Source organism: Halichoerus grypus, chromosome 1, assembly GCF_964656455.1.
Source record: "Halichoerus grypus chromosome 1, mHalGry1.hap1.1, whole genome shotgun sequence".
In the NCBI taxonomy this organism is placed as follows: Eukaryota; Metazoa; Chordata; class Mammalia; order Carnivora; family Phocidae; genus Halichoerus; species Halichoerus grypus.
In genome coordinates, this window is record NC_135712.1 from 65923327 (window position 1) to 65939227 (window position 15901).

Sequence of the window (15901 nt, forward strand, 5' to 3'; positions counted from 1 at the left end):
CTGAAAGAATATGTGACCACTAAGCCGGCCCTCCAAGAAATATTAAGGGGGCAGGGGGGTCCTATAAGAGGAGAAAGACCCCAAGAGTGATATAGAACAGAAATATAGAGAGACAATCTATAGAAACAAGGTCTTCAACATGATGACAATAAATTCATATCTTTCAATAATCACTCTCAACGTGAATGGCCTAAATGCTCCCATAAAACGGCACAGGGTTGCAGACTGGACAAAAAGACAGGACCATCCATATGCTGTCTACAAGAGACTCATTTTGAACCTAAAGATATAGCCAGATTGAAAGTGAAGTGATGGAGATCCATCTTCCATGCCAACGGACCTCAAAAGAAAGCTGGGGTAGCAATTCTTATATCAGACAAATTAGATTTTAAGCTAAAGACTGTAGTTAGAGACACAGGAGGACACTATATCATTCTTAAAGAGTCTATCCAACAAGAAGATCTAACAATTGTAAACATCTACACCCCCAACATGGGAGCAGCCATCTGCATAAGCCAACTGTTAACCAAAATAGTCATATTGATAACAATACATTAATTGTAGGAGACCTCAGTACTCCTCTCTCAGCAACAGACAGATCATCTAAGCAGAAAATCAACAAAGAAACGAGCTTTGAATGACACACTGGACCAGATGGACCTCATAGATCTATATAGAACATTCCACCCTAAAACAACAGAATACTCATTTTTCTCGAGCACACATGGAACTTTCTCCAGAATAGACCACATACTGGGTCACAAATCAGATCTCAACTGATACCAAAAGACTGAGATAATTCCCTGCATATTCTCAGACCACAATGCTTTAAAACTGGAACTCAATCACAAGAAAAAATTTGGAAGAAATTCAAACACTTGGAAGCTAAAGACCACTCTGCTCAAGAGTGTTTGGGTCAACCAAGAAATCAAAGAAGAACTTAAACAATTCATGGAAACCAATGAGAATGAAAACACATCAGCCCAAAACCTACTGGATATTGCAAAAGCAATTCTAAGGGGGTAATACATAGCCATTCAAGCCTCACTCAAAAAAATAGAAAAATTCCGAATTCACCAATTAACTTTACACCTTAAAGAACTAGAGAAAAAGCAACAAACGATGCCTAAGCCATGCATTAGAAGAGAAATAGTTAAGAATAGAGCAGAGATCAATGAATTGGAAACCAGAAACTAGAAGCTGTTCTTTGAAAGAATTAATACGATTGACAAACCACTGGCCAGACTTACCCAAAAGAAAAGAGAAAGGACCCAAATTAATAAAATTACGAATGAAAGGGGAGAGATTACGACTAACACCAAGGAAATAGAAACAGTTATTAGAAATTACTATCAACAACTATATGCCAATAAATTAAGCAACCTGGAAGAAATGACTGTCTTCCTGGAAACCTATAAACTGCCAAGACTGAAACAGGAAGAAACTGACAACCTGAATAGGCCAGTAACCAGAAACGAGATTGAAGCAGTGATCAAAAACCTCCCAAAAACACAAGAGTCCAGGGCCTGATGGATTCCCTGGGGAATTCTACCAAACATTCAAAGAAGAAATAATACCTATTCTACTGAAGTGTTTCAAAAAATAGAAAGAGAAGGAAAGCTTCCAGATTCATTTTATGAGGCCAGCATTACCTTAATCCCCAAACCAGGCTAAGACCCATCAAAAAGGAGAATTTCAGACTGATATCCCTGATGAATATGGATTCAAAAATTCTCAACAAAATCCTAACAGGATCCAACAATACATTAAAAGGATCACCCATCACGACCAAGTGGGATTTATCCCCAGGATGCAAGGATGGTTCAATATTCGCAAATCATTCAATGTGACAGAACACATTAATAAGAGGAGAGAGAAGAACCATATGGTCCTCTCAATTGATGCACAAAAAGCATTTGACAAAATACAGCATTCTTTCCTGATTAAAACTCTTCAGAGTATAGGGATAGAGGGAACATTTCTCAAGTTCATAAAATCCATCTATGAAAAACCCACAGCGAATGTCATCCTCAATAGGGAAAAGATGAGAGCCTTTCCCTTAAGATCAGGAACACGACAACGATGCCCATTCTTGCCACTATTGTTCAACATAGTACCAGAAGTCCTAGCAACAGCAATCAGACAACAAAAAGAAATAAAAGGTATTCAAATTTGCAAAGAAGAAGTCAAACTCTCTCTCTTCATAGATGACATGATACTTTATGTGGAAAATCCAAAAGACTCCACCCCCAAATTACTAGATCTCATACAGCAATTCAGTAATGTGGCAGGATACAAAACCAATGCACAGAAATCAGTTGCTTTCTTATACACTAACAATGCAACTGTAGAAAGAGAAATTAGAGAAACGATTCCATTTACAATAGCACCAAAAACCATAAGATACCTCGGAATAAACCTAACCAAAGAGGTAAAGGATCTATACTCTAGGAACTACAGAACACTCATGAAAGAAATTGAAGAAGACACAAAAAGATGGAAAAACATTCCATGCTCATGGATTGGAAGAATAAACATTGTTAAAATGTCTATGCTACCTAGAGCAATCTATACCTTCAATGCCATCCCGATCAAAATTCCAATGACATTTTTCGAAGGGCTGGAACAAACAATCCTAAAATTTGTATGGAATCAGAAAAGACTCCAAATTGCCAAGGAAATGTTGAAAAAGAAAAACAAAGCTGGGGGCATCACATTGCCCGATTCCAAGCTATATTACAAAGCAGTGAGCACCAAGACAGCATGATACTGACACAAAAACAGACATATAGACCAATGGAACAAAATAAAGAGCCCAGATATAGACCCTCAATTTTATGGTCAAATAATCTTTGACAAAGCAGGAAAAAACATGCAATGGAAAAAAGACAGTCTCTTCAATAAATGGTGCTAGGAAAATTGGACAGCCACATGCAGAAGAATGAAACTCAACCATTCTCTAACACCATACACAAAGATAAACTCAAAATGGATGAAAGACCTCAATGTGTGACAGGAATCCATCAAAATCCTAGAGGAGAACATAGGCAGTAACCTCCCTGACATCGGCCACAGCAACTTCTTTCAAGATACATCTCCAAAGCCTAGTGAAACAAAAGCAAAAATGAACTTTTGGGACTTCATCAAGATAAAAAGATTCTACACAGCAAAGGAAACAGTCAACAAAGAGGCACCTACAGAACGGGAGAAGATATCTGCAAATGACACTACAGACAAAGGGCTGGTATCCAAGATCTATAAAGAAATTCTCAGGGGCGCCTGGGTGGCTCAGTCGTTAAGCGTCTGCCTTCAGCTCAGGTCATGATCCCAGGGTCCTGGGATCGAGCCCCGCATCGGGCTCCCTGCTCGGCGGGAAGCCTGCTTCTCCCTCTCCCACTCCCCCTGCTTGTGCTCTCTCTCTCGCTGTGTCTCTCTCTGTCAAATAAATAAATAAATAAATCTTTAAAAAAAAAAAAAAAAAAAAAAAGAAATTCTCAAACTCAGCACCCAAAAAAACAAATAATCAAGTCATAAAATAGGCAGAAGACATGAACAGACACTTCTCCAAAGAAGACATACAAATGGCTAACAGACACATCAAAAAATGTTCATTATCATTAGCCATCAGGGAAATTCAAATCAAAACCACATTGAGATATCACCTTACACCAGTTAGAATGGCAAAAATGGACAGGGAAAGAAACAACAAATGTTGGAGAGGTTGTGGAGAAAGGGGAACCCTCTTACACTGTTGGTGGGAATGCAAGTTGGTATAGCCACTTTGGAAAACAGTGTGGAGGTTCCTCAAAAAATTAAAAATAGAGCTACCCTATGACCCAGCAATTGCACTACTGGGTATTTACCCCAAAGACACAGATGTAGTGAAAAGAAGGGCCATACGCACCCCAATGTTCATAGCAACAATGTCCACAATAGCCAAACTGTAGAAAGAGCCCAGATGCCCTTCAACAGATGAATGGATAAAGAAGATGTGGTCCATATATACAATGGAATATTAGTCAGCCATCAGAAAGGATGAATACCCAACTTTTACCTCAACATGGATGGGACTGGAGGAGATTATGCTAAGTGAAATAAGTCAAGCAGAGGAAGTCAATTATCATATGGTTTCACTTATTTGTGGAACATAAGGAATAGCATGGAGGACATTAGGAAAAAGAAGGGAAAAAGGAGGGGGGTGGGAATTGGAGGGGGAGACGAACCATGAGAGACTATGGACTCTGAGAAACAAACTGAGGGTTTTAGAGGGGAGAGGGGTGAGAGGATGGCTGAGCCCGGTGATGGGTATTAAGGAGGGCACGTACTGCATGGAGCACTGGGTGTTACACAAAAACAATGAATCATGGATCACTACATCAAAAACTAATGATGTATTGTATGGTGACTAACATAATAAAATTAAATTTTAAAAAAATTCCAAAGCCTTTTTTTTCCACAAAAATTTTTTAAAAATCTAAATCATATGGAACCACAAAAGACCCAGAATGGACAAAGCAATCTTGAGCAAAAACAAAGCTGGAGGCATCACACTTTTGATTTCAAAATATACCATAGCTAGATGTGTGATGGGTATTAAGGAGGGCACTTGTTATGATGAGCACTGGGTATTGTATGTAAGTGATGAACCACTGAATTCTACTCTAGAAACTAATATTGCACTGTATGTTAACTACCTAGAACTTAAATTTAGAAAAAAATTTTAAATAAATAAAATGAAATGGGAAAAAATACATACCATAAAGCTACGGCAATCAAAACATTAAGATATTTGCATAAAACAGTCATACAGACCAATGGAACAGTATAAAGAGCCCAGAAATAAATCCATACATTTACAGCCAATTGATCAAAAAAGGTGCCAAGAATACAAAATGGGGAAAGGATAGTCCCTTTAATAAATGGTGCTGAGGAAATCGGTATCCACATGCAAAAGAATGAAACTGGATCCTTATCTCACACCACATAAAAAAAATCAACTCAAACTGTATTAAAGACTTGAATGCAAGATCTGAAACTGTAAAACTAGTAGAAGAAAGCATAGGGGGAAAGCTTCTTGACATTGGTCTTGACATAATTTCTTGGATACAACCTCAAAAGTACACATAACAAAAGCAAAAAAAGACAAATGAGATTGCATCAAACTAAAAAGCTGCACAGCAAAGGAAAGAGAATAAAGGGACAACCTACAGAATGGGAGAAAATATTTGCAAATATCTAATAAAGGATTAATATTCAAAATATGAGAAACTCAAAACAACTCAATAGCAAGAAAATCTTATTTTAAAATGACCAAAGGAACTGGACAGACATTTCTCCAAAGAAGACATATAAATGGCCAAAACGTATGTGAAAAAATGCTCAACACCAAAAATCATCAGGGAAACACAAATCAAAACCACAATATCACATCATACCTGTTAGAATGGCTATTATCAAAAAGACAACCAGTAATAAGCACTGGCCAGAATATGGAGAAAAGGAACCCTTGTACACTGTTGGTGGGAATATAAATTGATACAGGTATTAAAGAAAACAGTCTGAGGTTCCTCAAAAAATTAAAAATAGAACTACCATATGATCCAGCAATCCCACTTTTGGGTATATATCCAAAGGAAATGAAAGCAGTATCTTAAAGAGATATCTGCAATTTCATGTTCATTGCATTACTCACAATAGCTAAAATATAGAATCATCTAAGTGTCCATTGATAGATGAACAGATAAAGAAAATATATTGTACATACACAATGGAATATCATTCAGCCCTAAAGAAATAATGAAATCCTGTCATTTATGAGAACATGGATGAACCTGGAGGACATTATGCTAAGTGAAATAAATGCCAGATACAGAAAGACAAATAACTGCACGATCTCACTTATGCTGGAATCTGAAAAAGTCAAACTTGTAGAAGCAGACAGTAAAATGGTGGTTGCCAGGGAAAAGTGGGTAAAGGAAATAAAAAGATGTTTGTCAAAGGATACAAACTTTCAGTTATGCAGGAAGAATAAATTCTGGGGATCTGATGTATAGCATAGTGACTACAGTTAATAACGCTGCATTAGATACCTGAAATTTGCTAAGAGAGTACATCTTAAACGTTCTCACCACACACATAAAAGGGCAATTATGTGAGGTGATGGGCATTTTCCATTTTTTAAATAGCTTGTCTGAGATAATCATTTAACAAGTATATGTATAGTGAAACACTATATTGTACACCTTAAATATATACATTTTTGTCAATTATACCTCAATAAAGCTCAAAACAATGACAGTATCTGCTTCCATATTAAAACATTCTTAACAAAAATTAATAGCTAACTATAAATTTTATATACCATCTAACAGTAGGTATATGATAGATATGTATCATATTTACTTACACACTTTGCTGAACACATACATATGTTTTCTTTGATTTGAAACAAAACAAATTTATCAATTTACCTCCCACAGTAGAAAAACCCAGAAATGAAGAGGAAATTCAAGAAGTAATGAAAAGTTTAAAAAATCATTTTGGAAATGAAGATGAAACTAAAAATTAAAAAAAAAAACAGGAAAATGAATAGTCATAATAAATCATGCCTTAAGAAAAATAGAAAGTTAAGATAAAGGATAATTTTACAAATCAAAAAGGAATTACCTATAAGCTAAACATGCAACTACCTTATGACCCAACAATTTTATCTCAGAGAAATGAAATCTTAAATTCACACAATAACCTATACATAAGTGCTCATAGCAGCTTCGGTTGTAAGAACCCAAAACTGTAATCAGCAAAGAAGTCCTTCAACAAGAAAATGGTTAAACAAACTGTGGTACATACATACCACAGAATACTACACAGCAATAAAAAGGAATAAACAACTGATACACCCAATAACTTAGATGAGTCTCCAATTATGCTGAATAAAAAAAAAAGAAAGCCAATTTTCTATAAGTTACATACTACATAGTCCTATACCTATATAATATTTTTGGAATCACAAAATTTTAGAAATGGAAGACAGATTAGTGGTTGCCAGTGCTTAGGGAGGGGTTGGAGGTAGGAGGGTAGAAGGTGGCTAAAGTTATAAAAAAGCAACACAAGGGGTCTTTGTGGTGTTGGAACTGTTCCATATCTTAACTGTGGTGGTAGATACATGAACGTACACAAGTAATAAAATTATACAGAACTTACATACACACACACACACACACACAGACAAGTATACAAATAAAACTGGGAATATATTGATGTTAGTATCCTCATTGTGATATTATTCAATAGTTTTCTAAAATGTTAACCGTTGAGGGAAACAAAACAAACTGTACAAGGGATCTCTGTTTTATTTTATTACAACTGCATATGACTCTATAATCATCTCAATTTCTAAAAAGAAAGAGAAAGATAATGAAATGAACTAAATACAATGCGATGTCCTACAATTTGATCCTGGAATAGTTAATGAAGAAACTAATGGAATTTGAAGAAAATATGGAGTTTAGCTATGAATCAATACTGGTTTCTTAGTTTTGACAAATGCACTTTGCTAATGTAATATGTTAACATTAGGGAATACTGGGTCAGGAGTATACTGAACTCTAAACTATCTTTGCATATTTTCTATAGTAAACCTAAAATTATTCTTAATAATTTATTATTTTTTAATTTTTAAAGTCAGGCCATAAAAAAGGAATCAGGAGAAAGTGATAAAGATTGATGATAATCAATGTGACAGTCAAATTCCCTGAAGAAAACCAAAGCAAAGTTACAGAAAAAAACACAAAAAAACAAAATTGAATACTTAACTGAAATTTTAAATTCCTGAAGTTTGAAGCTACATATTGAAAAAGCCCCGCATGTAGCAGAGTATCAACCTAGAATGATCAACAAGACATTCCTGTAAAATTAATGGACTTAAAAATAATCCTTTGAGATTTAGGCCAAAAGATCATGTGTAAAATTAAAAAAAAAAAAAGAAAGAAAGAAAGAAAAGACTACTCTCAGACTTTTCAACAGCAATGTTTTTGCCAGAAAAAAACTGGAGTTACAGATTTGAGATATTCAAGGAAAGAAAATGTGAGCCAAGTATTTTATTTTCAGCAAAAATGACCTTCAGATATAAAAAGCACAGAGAGAATGTTAAAAGCAAGCAAGATAATTCATGAACAATTTTCCCATGAGCTTTTCCTAAGGCATCTATTAAAAAGAAAGCTTGAGACAACCAAAATGACTAAAGAAACATCATCATGGGGCACCTGGGTGTCTCAGTCAGTTAAGCATCTGCCTTTGGGGCAGGTCATGATCCCAGGGTTCTGGGATAGAACCCTGCATCAGACTCCCTGCTCAGCGGGGCATCTGCTTCTCCCTCACCCTCTCCTTCTGTTTGCGCTCTCTTGCTCTCATGCTCTCTCTCTCTCTCTTCCAAATAAATAAATAAATCTTCAAAAAAAAAAAAAGAAACATCATCATAAAGACTGGTGGTAAGCACTAAGTATAGTTACTTGTAGAACTAAGACTGGGATGGAGAGAACATAATATTTAATGATTATATGCTCTGACAATACACAGGGCTACTATAAAGAAAAACTGGGAAGAATGTGAATAGCATATGAAAAAAAACCTTTTAGAACTGTTTTCAATAACCAAAATTAGTGGTGGTTGTATCAGTACTGTTATTCCTTGACAATTTGTATGTGTCATGTGGAATTAAGGTAAATGAGCAATTAATGGGCATAGTAATTCTATCAGATCAGATTTTCAGTATGAAAAAAGGAAATACAGGTATAAAACAGAAGAAATTAAGAACCTAAAGATAAAAACTGATCTTGAATTTGAGTTGAAAGTATCAGTATGAACTTACACGGTATTTTTACTTTAGTACATCTATTTTCCTAGCTCTGTCCACTGAAAAGGCTTAAAAATAATGACAAACTAAGAAGCCATGAACATCTCTAGTGCTAGATTGGGGTCTTGCAATACTATTTCCCATTAAAAAAAATTTTTAAATGGCAGAGCTTCTTAGAGAAATGGCTAATTCCAGTTCTGAAGTAGGAAATGTATAAAATGAGCCTGAAACATCTTGTCATACAAAATAGCAAGGAAGCTATCAAAAATTAACTAGAGTCATGTCAAGAGACCTGGGAGCCAAATTGGGTTGGTTCTCACAATTCAAAGGAATAAGTGAGTTTCTAAGAGGAATATGAATTGCAATATATTGAAACCCATGAAAAATATTTAAATCCACAAGTTCGTAATATTAAACTAGTCATCATCTAAACTAAGTATCTTGAAAACTAGCCAAGTAAAGGATTTATCTGGTCTTTTCTATTTGAACTTTGCCATTCAGGAACCAAATAAGGGGATCCATCTCCTTATAAAATTATTCCAGCTAACAAATGAAAACAAAATGGTAGAACTGGAATATTTAGTCTACTATTTTGCATCTCCTTGTGAATTCATGGATGTAGACATTGAGCATCAACAGCTGATAACATTAAAAAAACAAAACCAAACATTATGAGCCTTCTGATAAAAGAATATACCACCACCTATAGCCTTGACGAGATCAAACCTCAGTCTAGGTGGGGAAGCCTCTGGATCCAGCTGCTAATTTGCAAGAAATGCAAAGGACACAGGAATATGCTGAATTGCCCCATGAAAGTGAAATTCTCAAAGTGTGGGAAACTCCACAGGTCAAAAAGTCTAAGTTCTTCAACAGAAATTGTAAGGAAAAGTCTTAAGAGATACCAAGTTAAAAAGGGGGTAAGGAGGGGGCAAGATTCATATTTGGATGATAAAACTAGAGAGAAACCACAAGGAAGTGATTTCTATGAAAAGAAGGGGAGAGCACATGGAGGAGTTTCTCGGATGACTAGCAAAGTTAGATTTCTTGACCTCATAGTTATGACAAGAATGCTCATCTCCTAATAATTCATCAAACTATATATTTTTTGGTCTGTTTTTTGTACTTGATTTTTGTTTTACAATAAAAAGGTCTTTAAAAAGATCAATTAATAGCTAGAGCTGTCCATAAGGGAGTTACTGGACTTAACCTCTGGACTGGTCACATACCATTACCTACAAAAACCTTAATCACTGGCCATTTTCCATGATTTTCACTTCAAATTCTCTAACCAACCCCCAACTCTCCTCTATCATGGCCCTGCTGTTTGCACCCACACTTTCTGCTCTAAGGAGTTTGGATCCTACTGCTACTACCTTCAGGGCTAAATAGAAAAGTACTGAGATTTCAGACATTGTGGCAATGTTCTTAATCATTTTAAAACCATAGCCCTTTAGAGAAATGTAAAACTATCATGTGTGGGCAAACATATGCACATATGTACACGTCCAAGGTGGTATGCCCTAAATAAAATCTTTTGTACATCACCATTAGCCGATAACATTGTTATGGTTATGTAATCTCAATTGGGAAAGTATTTTTTCATTTTCCAAATACACAATTAAAATCCTGAATGTTTTCTCAAACTAAAACTCCATCTTCCTCTCCCCCCACCACTGGTATCCACCACTACCATCCATGAGATTCTGACTCATCCTCTCTAGGAGTGTGTGTCTCCACCAGCATCCTACCAAAGATTACTGCACAAGAAGGACACATACAGATGAACATAGGACAATGATAATACTAATGGTAACAATTATTGAGCAATACATACCACTTTACATACATTTCTCTATAATCCTCACAAAATCTGCAAGATCAGTATTATCATCATCACCATTTTAAGATAAGGAAAACTGACACTCAGAGAAATTAATACATTTCAAAGTCTGTCTGCTAAATAAGCATTACTGAATAAGATAAAAAAGCTCTTCAAATGAAAAATGGGTTAATTTTCTCACATAACTGCTTAAAAATATGTATATCTGAAGAAAGATCACTGTTAAGCATGTACCTTTTCAGGTCAAAGTAAAAGGGGTTTCTCATAGATTGATTCAATAATCCAAGAGGTCCATGAGAAAGTAGGTAGTATAGTGGAAAGAGCATCGAATCAGGAGCCAGGAACTGAGCTTTCAGTTCTGGCTCCAACAGAAAGAGGCTGCACTCTGCTGCGTAAGTTACTTTACAGTTTCCTTATCTTCAAATGAAGAAGACTGAGAAGAAGCACTCTAATGACCAGTATTATGACTCCATGATTCAAGAGTGATTTGTATAGCTGTTGTCATAAAAGGAATAATATGGAAATTACATTTGGGAAGGGCATCTCAAGCACAATTAAGTGCTTTAGGTAATTCGAAGGTTGAGAACTAGAGGGCAAAAGAGACACTAAGTACCCATGCTTAAGCTAAATGAAAGAGATGGATCTCCCCCTCTTTTTAGGCTCACTATAGGACAGAAATGGACAAATGCATATATAAAAATTAGTAAAGGGAAAAATGCTCATGTTCACAGTAGTAAATTCATGTAAGGAATATATGTGACTGTTGGACAAAAAAATGCTCTTGCTACTGTTTTATAAAGCACAGAATCATGGGTACCAACTTGGGAAAAGAAAAAAATAAAGGGCTTCAAGCCAAGGCCAACCTTCAATAAAACACTTAGGCAAGTAAAACAATCTTCCAAAGTCATTGCTGACCACACCTTCCACAAATGCTGCCACAGGATCTCAACACTTGTATGTTGAGGTGGCACCTGGAATCTAATAAGTATTATTTTCTCACAGTCTTCACTGCTTGCTATAAATAATTATTTTCAAAATACCCACTTGGCATGGAGCATAATCCCAGGAGCCACAAAAATATAAAAAGAAATATAAGGCATGTCCCTAAGCACAGAGTACGTAGTACAAAGGCATGAAAAAATAAAGGAAACTGGGGCGCCTGGGTGGCCTAGTCGTTAGCGTCTGCCTTCGGCTCAGGTCATGAACCCAGGGTCCTGGGATCGAGCCCCACATTGGGCTCCCTGCTCCGCGGGAAGCCTGTTTCTCCCTCACCCACTCCCCCTGCTTGTGTTCCCTCTCTCGCTGTCTCTCTCTCTGTCAAATAAATAAAAATCTTTAAAAAAATAAATAAAAAAAAATAAAGGAAATAACTGAAGACAGTGCATGCCTGGGTGCACATCTGTTTGCTTTGGAATTTATATCACATATTTTCCCATAGAAACAACACAGAAAATGGTGAGATCTCCAAGCCACTCCTCTAATTTATTTAATGCGTACTTCGTTGAGCTGCAGTAGTTTTTCTTAATTCTCAATGTGATTCTCAATCAGTTTGAGGAGCTAAGAGGAAATGGTACTATACAGCAGGGGAAAATCATATCCAATATTATGACATAATTTTACAATTACAAAATGTAAAGCTAATTTTCATGACACAAAAAACTACTTTCATTAACAAATTCAGAACTAAATGGTAGCTAATAATTTATATACACAGCACTATGCACTAAGTACTGTTTCAATAGCTTTACATATAAAAACTTAATCTCATTACTTTTTTTATTATTAAAACAAACCCAACAAGGAGGTACTATCAATATCCCCAGTTTTAAGATGAATAAACTACAACATAAGGGAGATTAATTTGACTAGTAACAGAGCTCCATAAAGCTTCTTGGTTGGAAGAGATATACAAAAGATAATCTATGTTCTCAGTAACCTCATCACCCAACATTCTTCACTGGGGCTGAAAATAGAGCTGGGGCCATGAGAGCACTCATATACTTACATACAGTTCTATAAGCACTCTTTTTCGAGCAGTACATAAACTAAAATAAAATGATTCAGAGTGGTATGGCCCAAAGAATCCCACGTTTATACCACAGATATGTTCACACAAGGACACAAGGATATATGTACATGAATGTACAGCAGTGTCTGTGATGGTTAATAACAATACAATCCGATGTCCAATAAGGGACACGCTAAATACATATTTATATTTCTGCAGGGAATGCTGTATAGTTTTTTAAAAGAATGAGGTAGTTTAGGGATGCCTGGGTGGCTCAGTAGGTTAAGCGTCTGCCTTCGGCTCAGGTCATGATCCCAGGGTCCCAGGACCGAGTCCCGAATTGGGCTCCTTGCTCAACAGGGAGCCTGCTTCTCCCCCTGCCTGCTTCTCCCCCTGCCTGCTCCCCCTGCTTGTGCACTCGCTCTCTCTGACAAATAAATAAAATCTTTTAAAAAAAATAAAAGGGATGATATTTGAAAAAAAAAAAAGAGAATGAGGTAGTTTAATACTTATGGACAGAGAAAAATATCTTAATATAGTATTAAGTGGCAAAAGAAAAGTGGAGAACAATATGTGTATCATGATTCCACTTGTGGGAGAGAAAAAGAAGGAGGATATATATAAGTGCTTGAGTATGATCAGAAAGTTTCTTAAGAAAACAAGAAATTATCTACAGTGCTTTACTTCTGGGAAGTGGGGAATAGGGAAAAAGGTCAGTAGCTAGAGGAGAAAGATTTTTGTTGTTATATTATATCCTTTTTTATTGAATTTCATTTTACCAAAAATACATATTGCTATTTTTACATGGCTTAATTAAAAATATAATATTATTGAGCCTAGCCTCCTTTTATGTACAGGTTCTTAACAACAGACTGGTATGTAATGATCAGTGATGAGATGCGTTCCAAGTGATTCATTCCTAGTATTTTTTAACCAAGAGAAGTTTATGATTTATTATTTTTATAAATAAGTAAAATCAATATCCCTTTAATTAATCCATTAATGCAAAGGGGGGGAAAGGAGAGGGGGCCTTTTAAGAGTCAAACAGAAGGGAAAAAAAATTATTTCCTAAAGATGGGTTTTAGGAGGTTCTATCCCAGAAGAATGGGGGTCCTCAAAAAAAAGGTTCCCCCATCCAGCCTGAAGGTCCTTAGAAATGTAAACAGCCTTCTTGTAAAATAAGTAAACAACTTTATGTAGTTCCCAAATTGGGTTGGGAGTGTCATAGAGAGTAGGCAAGAATTCATTTTTCATCCTTTTAAATATGTTTTTGTATATGTTTACTGTGCTATGCACACCGTTATACATAATTAAATATAACATATTTGCAATACGCTTGCTCAAAAATGTTTTACTGATAGGGTGTGCAAAAATGTTTGGGAACTACTGATATGGTTAAACAAATGTAATGCAGTGAAGAGGAAAGCATTAGATGTTCATTCCATGGTCAAGGGATGAAAAGTAAAAGCTATGAAACGATCAGTGTCTAATGTTTTGCAACTTTTTAGTTCTCTTCAACTTTTTCCTGTATCTATTCCATGACCAAATCCTGCCATTTTCAGCTTAACATTTACTGGGTTTGACTATTCATAGTCATTCTGACCACACAAATTTAATTACTTCATGTTTCTGGAAAGGCCTAGGAGCCTTTCTGTAAAGAGCACTCCACTGCCATCTTGCAAAGAACTGTAAGATTCTTTAAAAGCTAGGAAAGCTTCCAACTATCGCCAAAAGTGAAAGTACTTATCCAGTGACTTTAAATATCTCTGTCCCACACTTAAGCCGTCCTTTCCCCCATAGACCAACTGGAACTCTTTAAATAAGTCAGACAAATATTTTCCTCATTTGTCAAGGGACTCACCCTCCCCTTCCCCACTACACAGCACTCCCGTTAAGCACATAAATATCCTGCACACCACCAAATCAAGTTCTTTTTCTCCAGAACTTTCTTCAGGGTTCCCTTTCCTCTAACTGCCTGTCCACCTCTGATTCCTGGGATTTAAGTGCTGATGGTATGACCAAGATCATTCCTCTCTCCGAATCTCACCAGGAATTCATTAGCAGGATCGTCTGACAGGCCCCCTTTTTGTGTTATAACTCCACTGTTTCTGTGATCTCCGCCTTCAGGAACATTGATTCCTTTGGGTCCCGCCTCCCTTTCCGGACACAAAGTTTGTTTAGGGCCTGAGCGCAGGGGCCGGGCAGGTTCTCTCCGACGTCAGCTACTGCGTACCTAGGGCGGCCTGAGCAGGCCGCTCAGGGAACAAGGCCGAGCAGACAGGACTGACCCGAGAGCCCTCTCCGTTGCTCCCGGAGAAGAAACGTCCTGGGCAGGGGGCGGACCGCGCATACGTGCCCCGAGGCCGCGCAGGGAGACCCCGAAGCCCTTTGACGGGGCCAGCTTGCTTGTGAGCAACTAGAACTAGGCCTGGTAGGTGAAGGGAGGCGTGTGTAGGGCCGGATCCCGGACCGAATCAGGAGGAGGAGGAGGGGCAGGGAGGGGACCCGAATGTGGCCGCTTCGGCAGCCCCTGCGCAGGGGGTGACCGTTAAAACACTCAAGGAAGGGAGGAGTTGGGGAGTATCCCTCACTCACCTGGAAGAGGCTGCGGCCGGAGGCACCAGCTGCCCCCTTCCAAATTTAAGCCACGTCAGCTCGGGAATCCCGTCCGCGACACCTACCACCGCCGCGCCCCGTCAAGGGACTCAACCACTCGCCGTTGGGACGGAAGATGGGATTAGGACATGAACCAATCCGGGCTATCGGCGGAGCGTCACCAGGGAGACCAGGCACGCCTTGTTTGTAACTAACCCATCAACAATGACGGAAACCAATCAACGCCAGGAAATTCTCTGCTTCCTCAAAGAAAGAGCCAATGGTCTCTTAACAGTGGAGGAGGGGCGGAGTCAGACGTGAGCAAGTGTTCCGGAAGAAGATCTGCGGAAGAACCGGAAATGCCGGGAGGGCGGGCTTTCTGCGGTGGGTCAGGTGTTAGTGTGAAGTGGCTGGGCCGCTGGGTTCCAGGTCGTCTGCGGTGCTGATGGTGACTGACCCAAACTACGGCTTGGGCTTTTGCGGAGCCCCGTACTGCGAGTACCAGGTGTCAAAGGATTGTTGAATGAGCTGTGAGAAGGGAGTGGGGATATGGGTTTTGCTCTTAGAATCGTAAAATATTATGAGCCCGAAAGTAGATCGTCTA

At 37.7% G+C, this 15901-nt stretch overlaps 1 protein-coding gene across 4 annotated transcripts in view; it reads right to left on the minus strand.

The window, feature by feature from the left end:
* GOLGB1 (golgin B1) overlaps window positions 1-15462 on the minus strand; it is a 99696-nt gene extending 84234 nt beyond the window's left edge. For 3 of the 4 annotated variants that reach the window (XM_036093704.2, XM_078066530.1, XM_036093703.2), the window contains exon 1: window positions 15298-15457. The gene's annotated coding sequence lies outside the window, so the exon portion shown is untranslated. Of the gene's footprint in view, window positions 1-15297 lie in introns of all 4 variants that reach the window. The other variant, XM_078066535.1, reaches the window with a different exon arrangement.
* Between the last annotated feature and the right edge of the window lie 439 nt (window positions 15463-15901).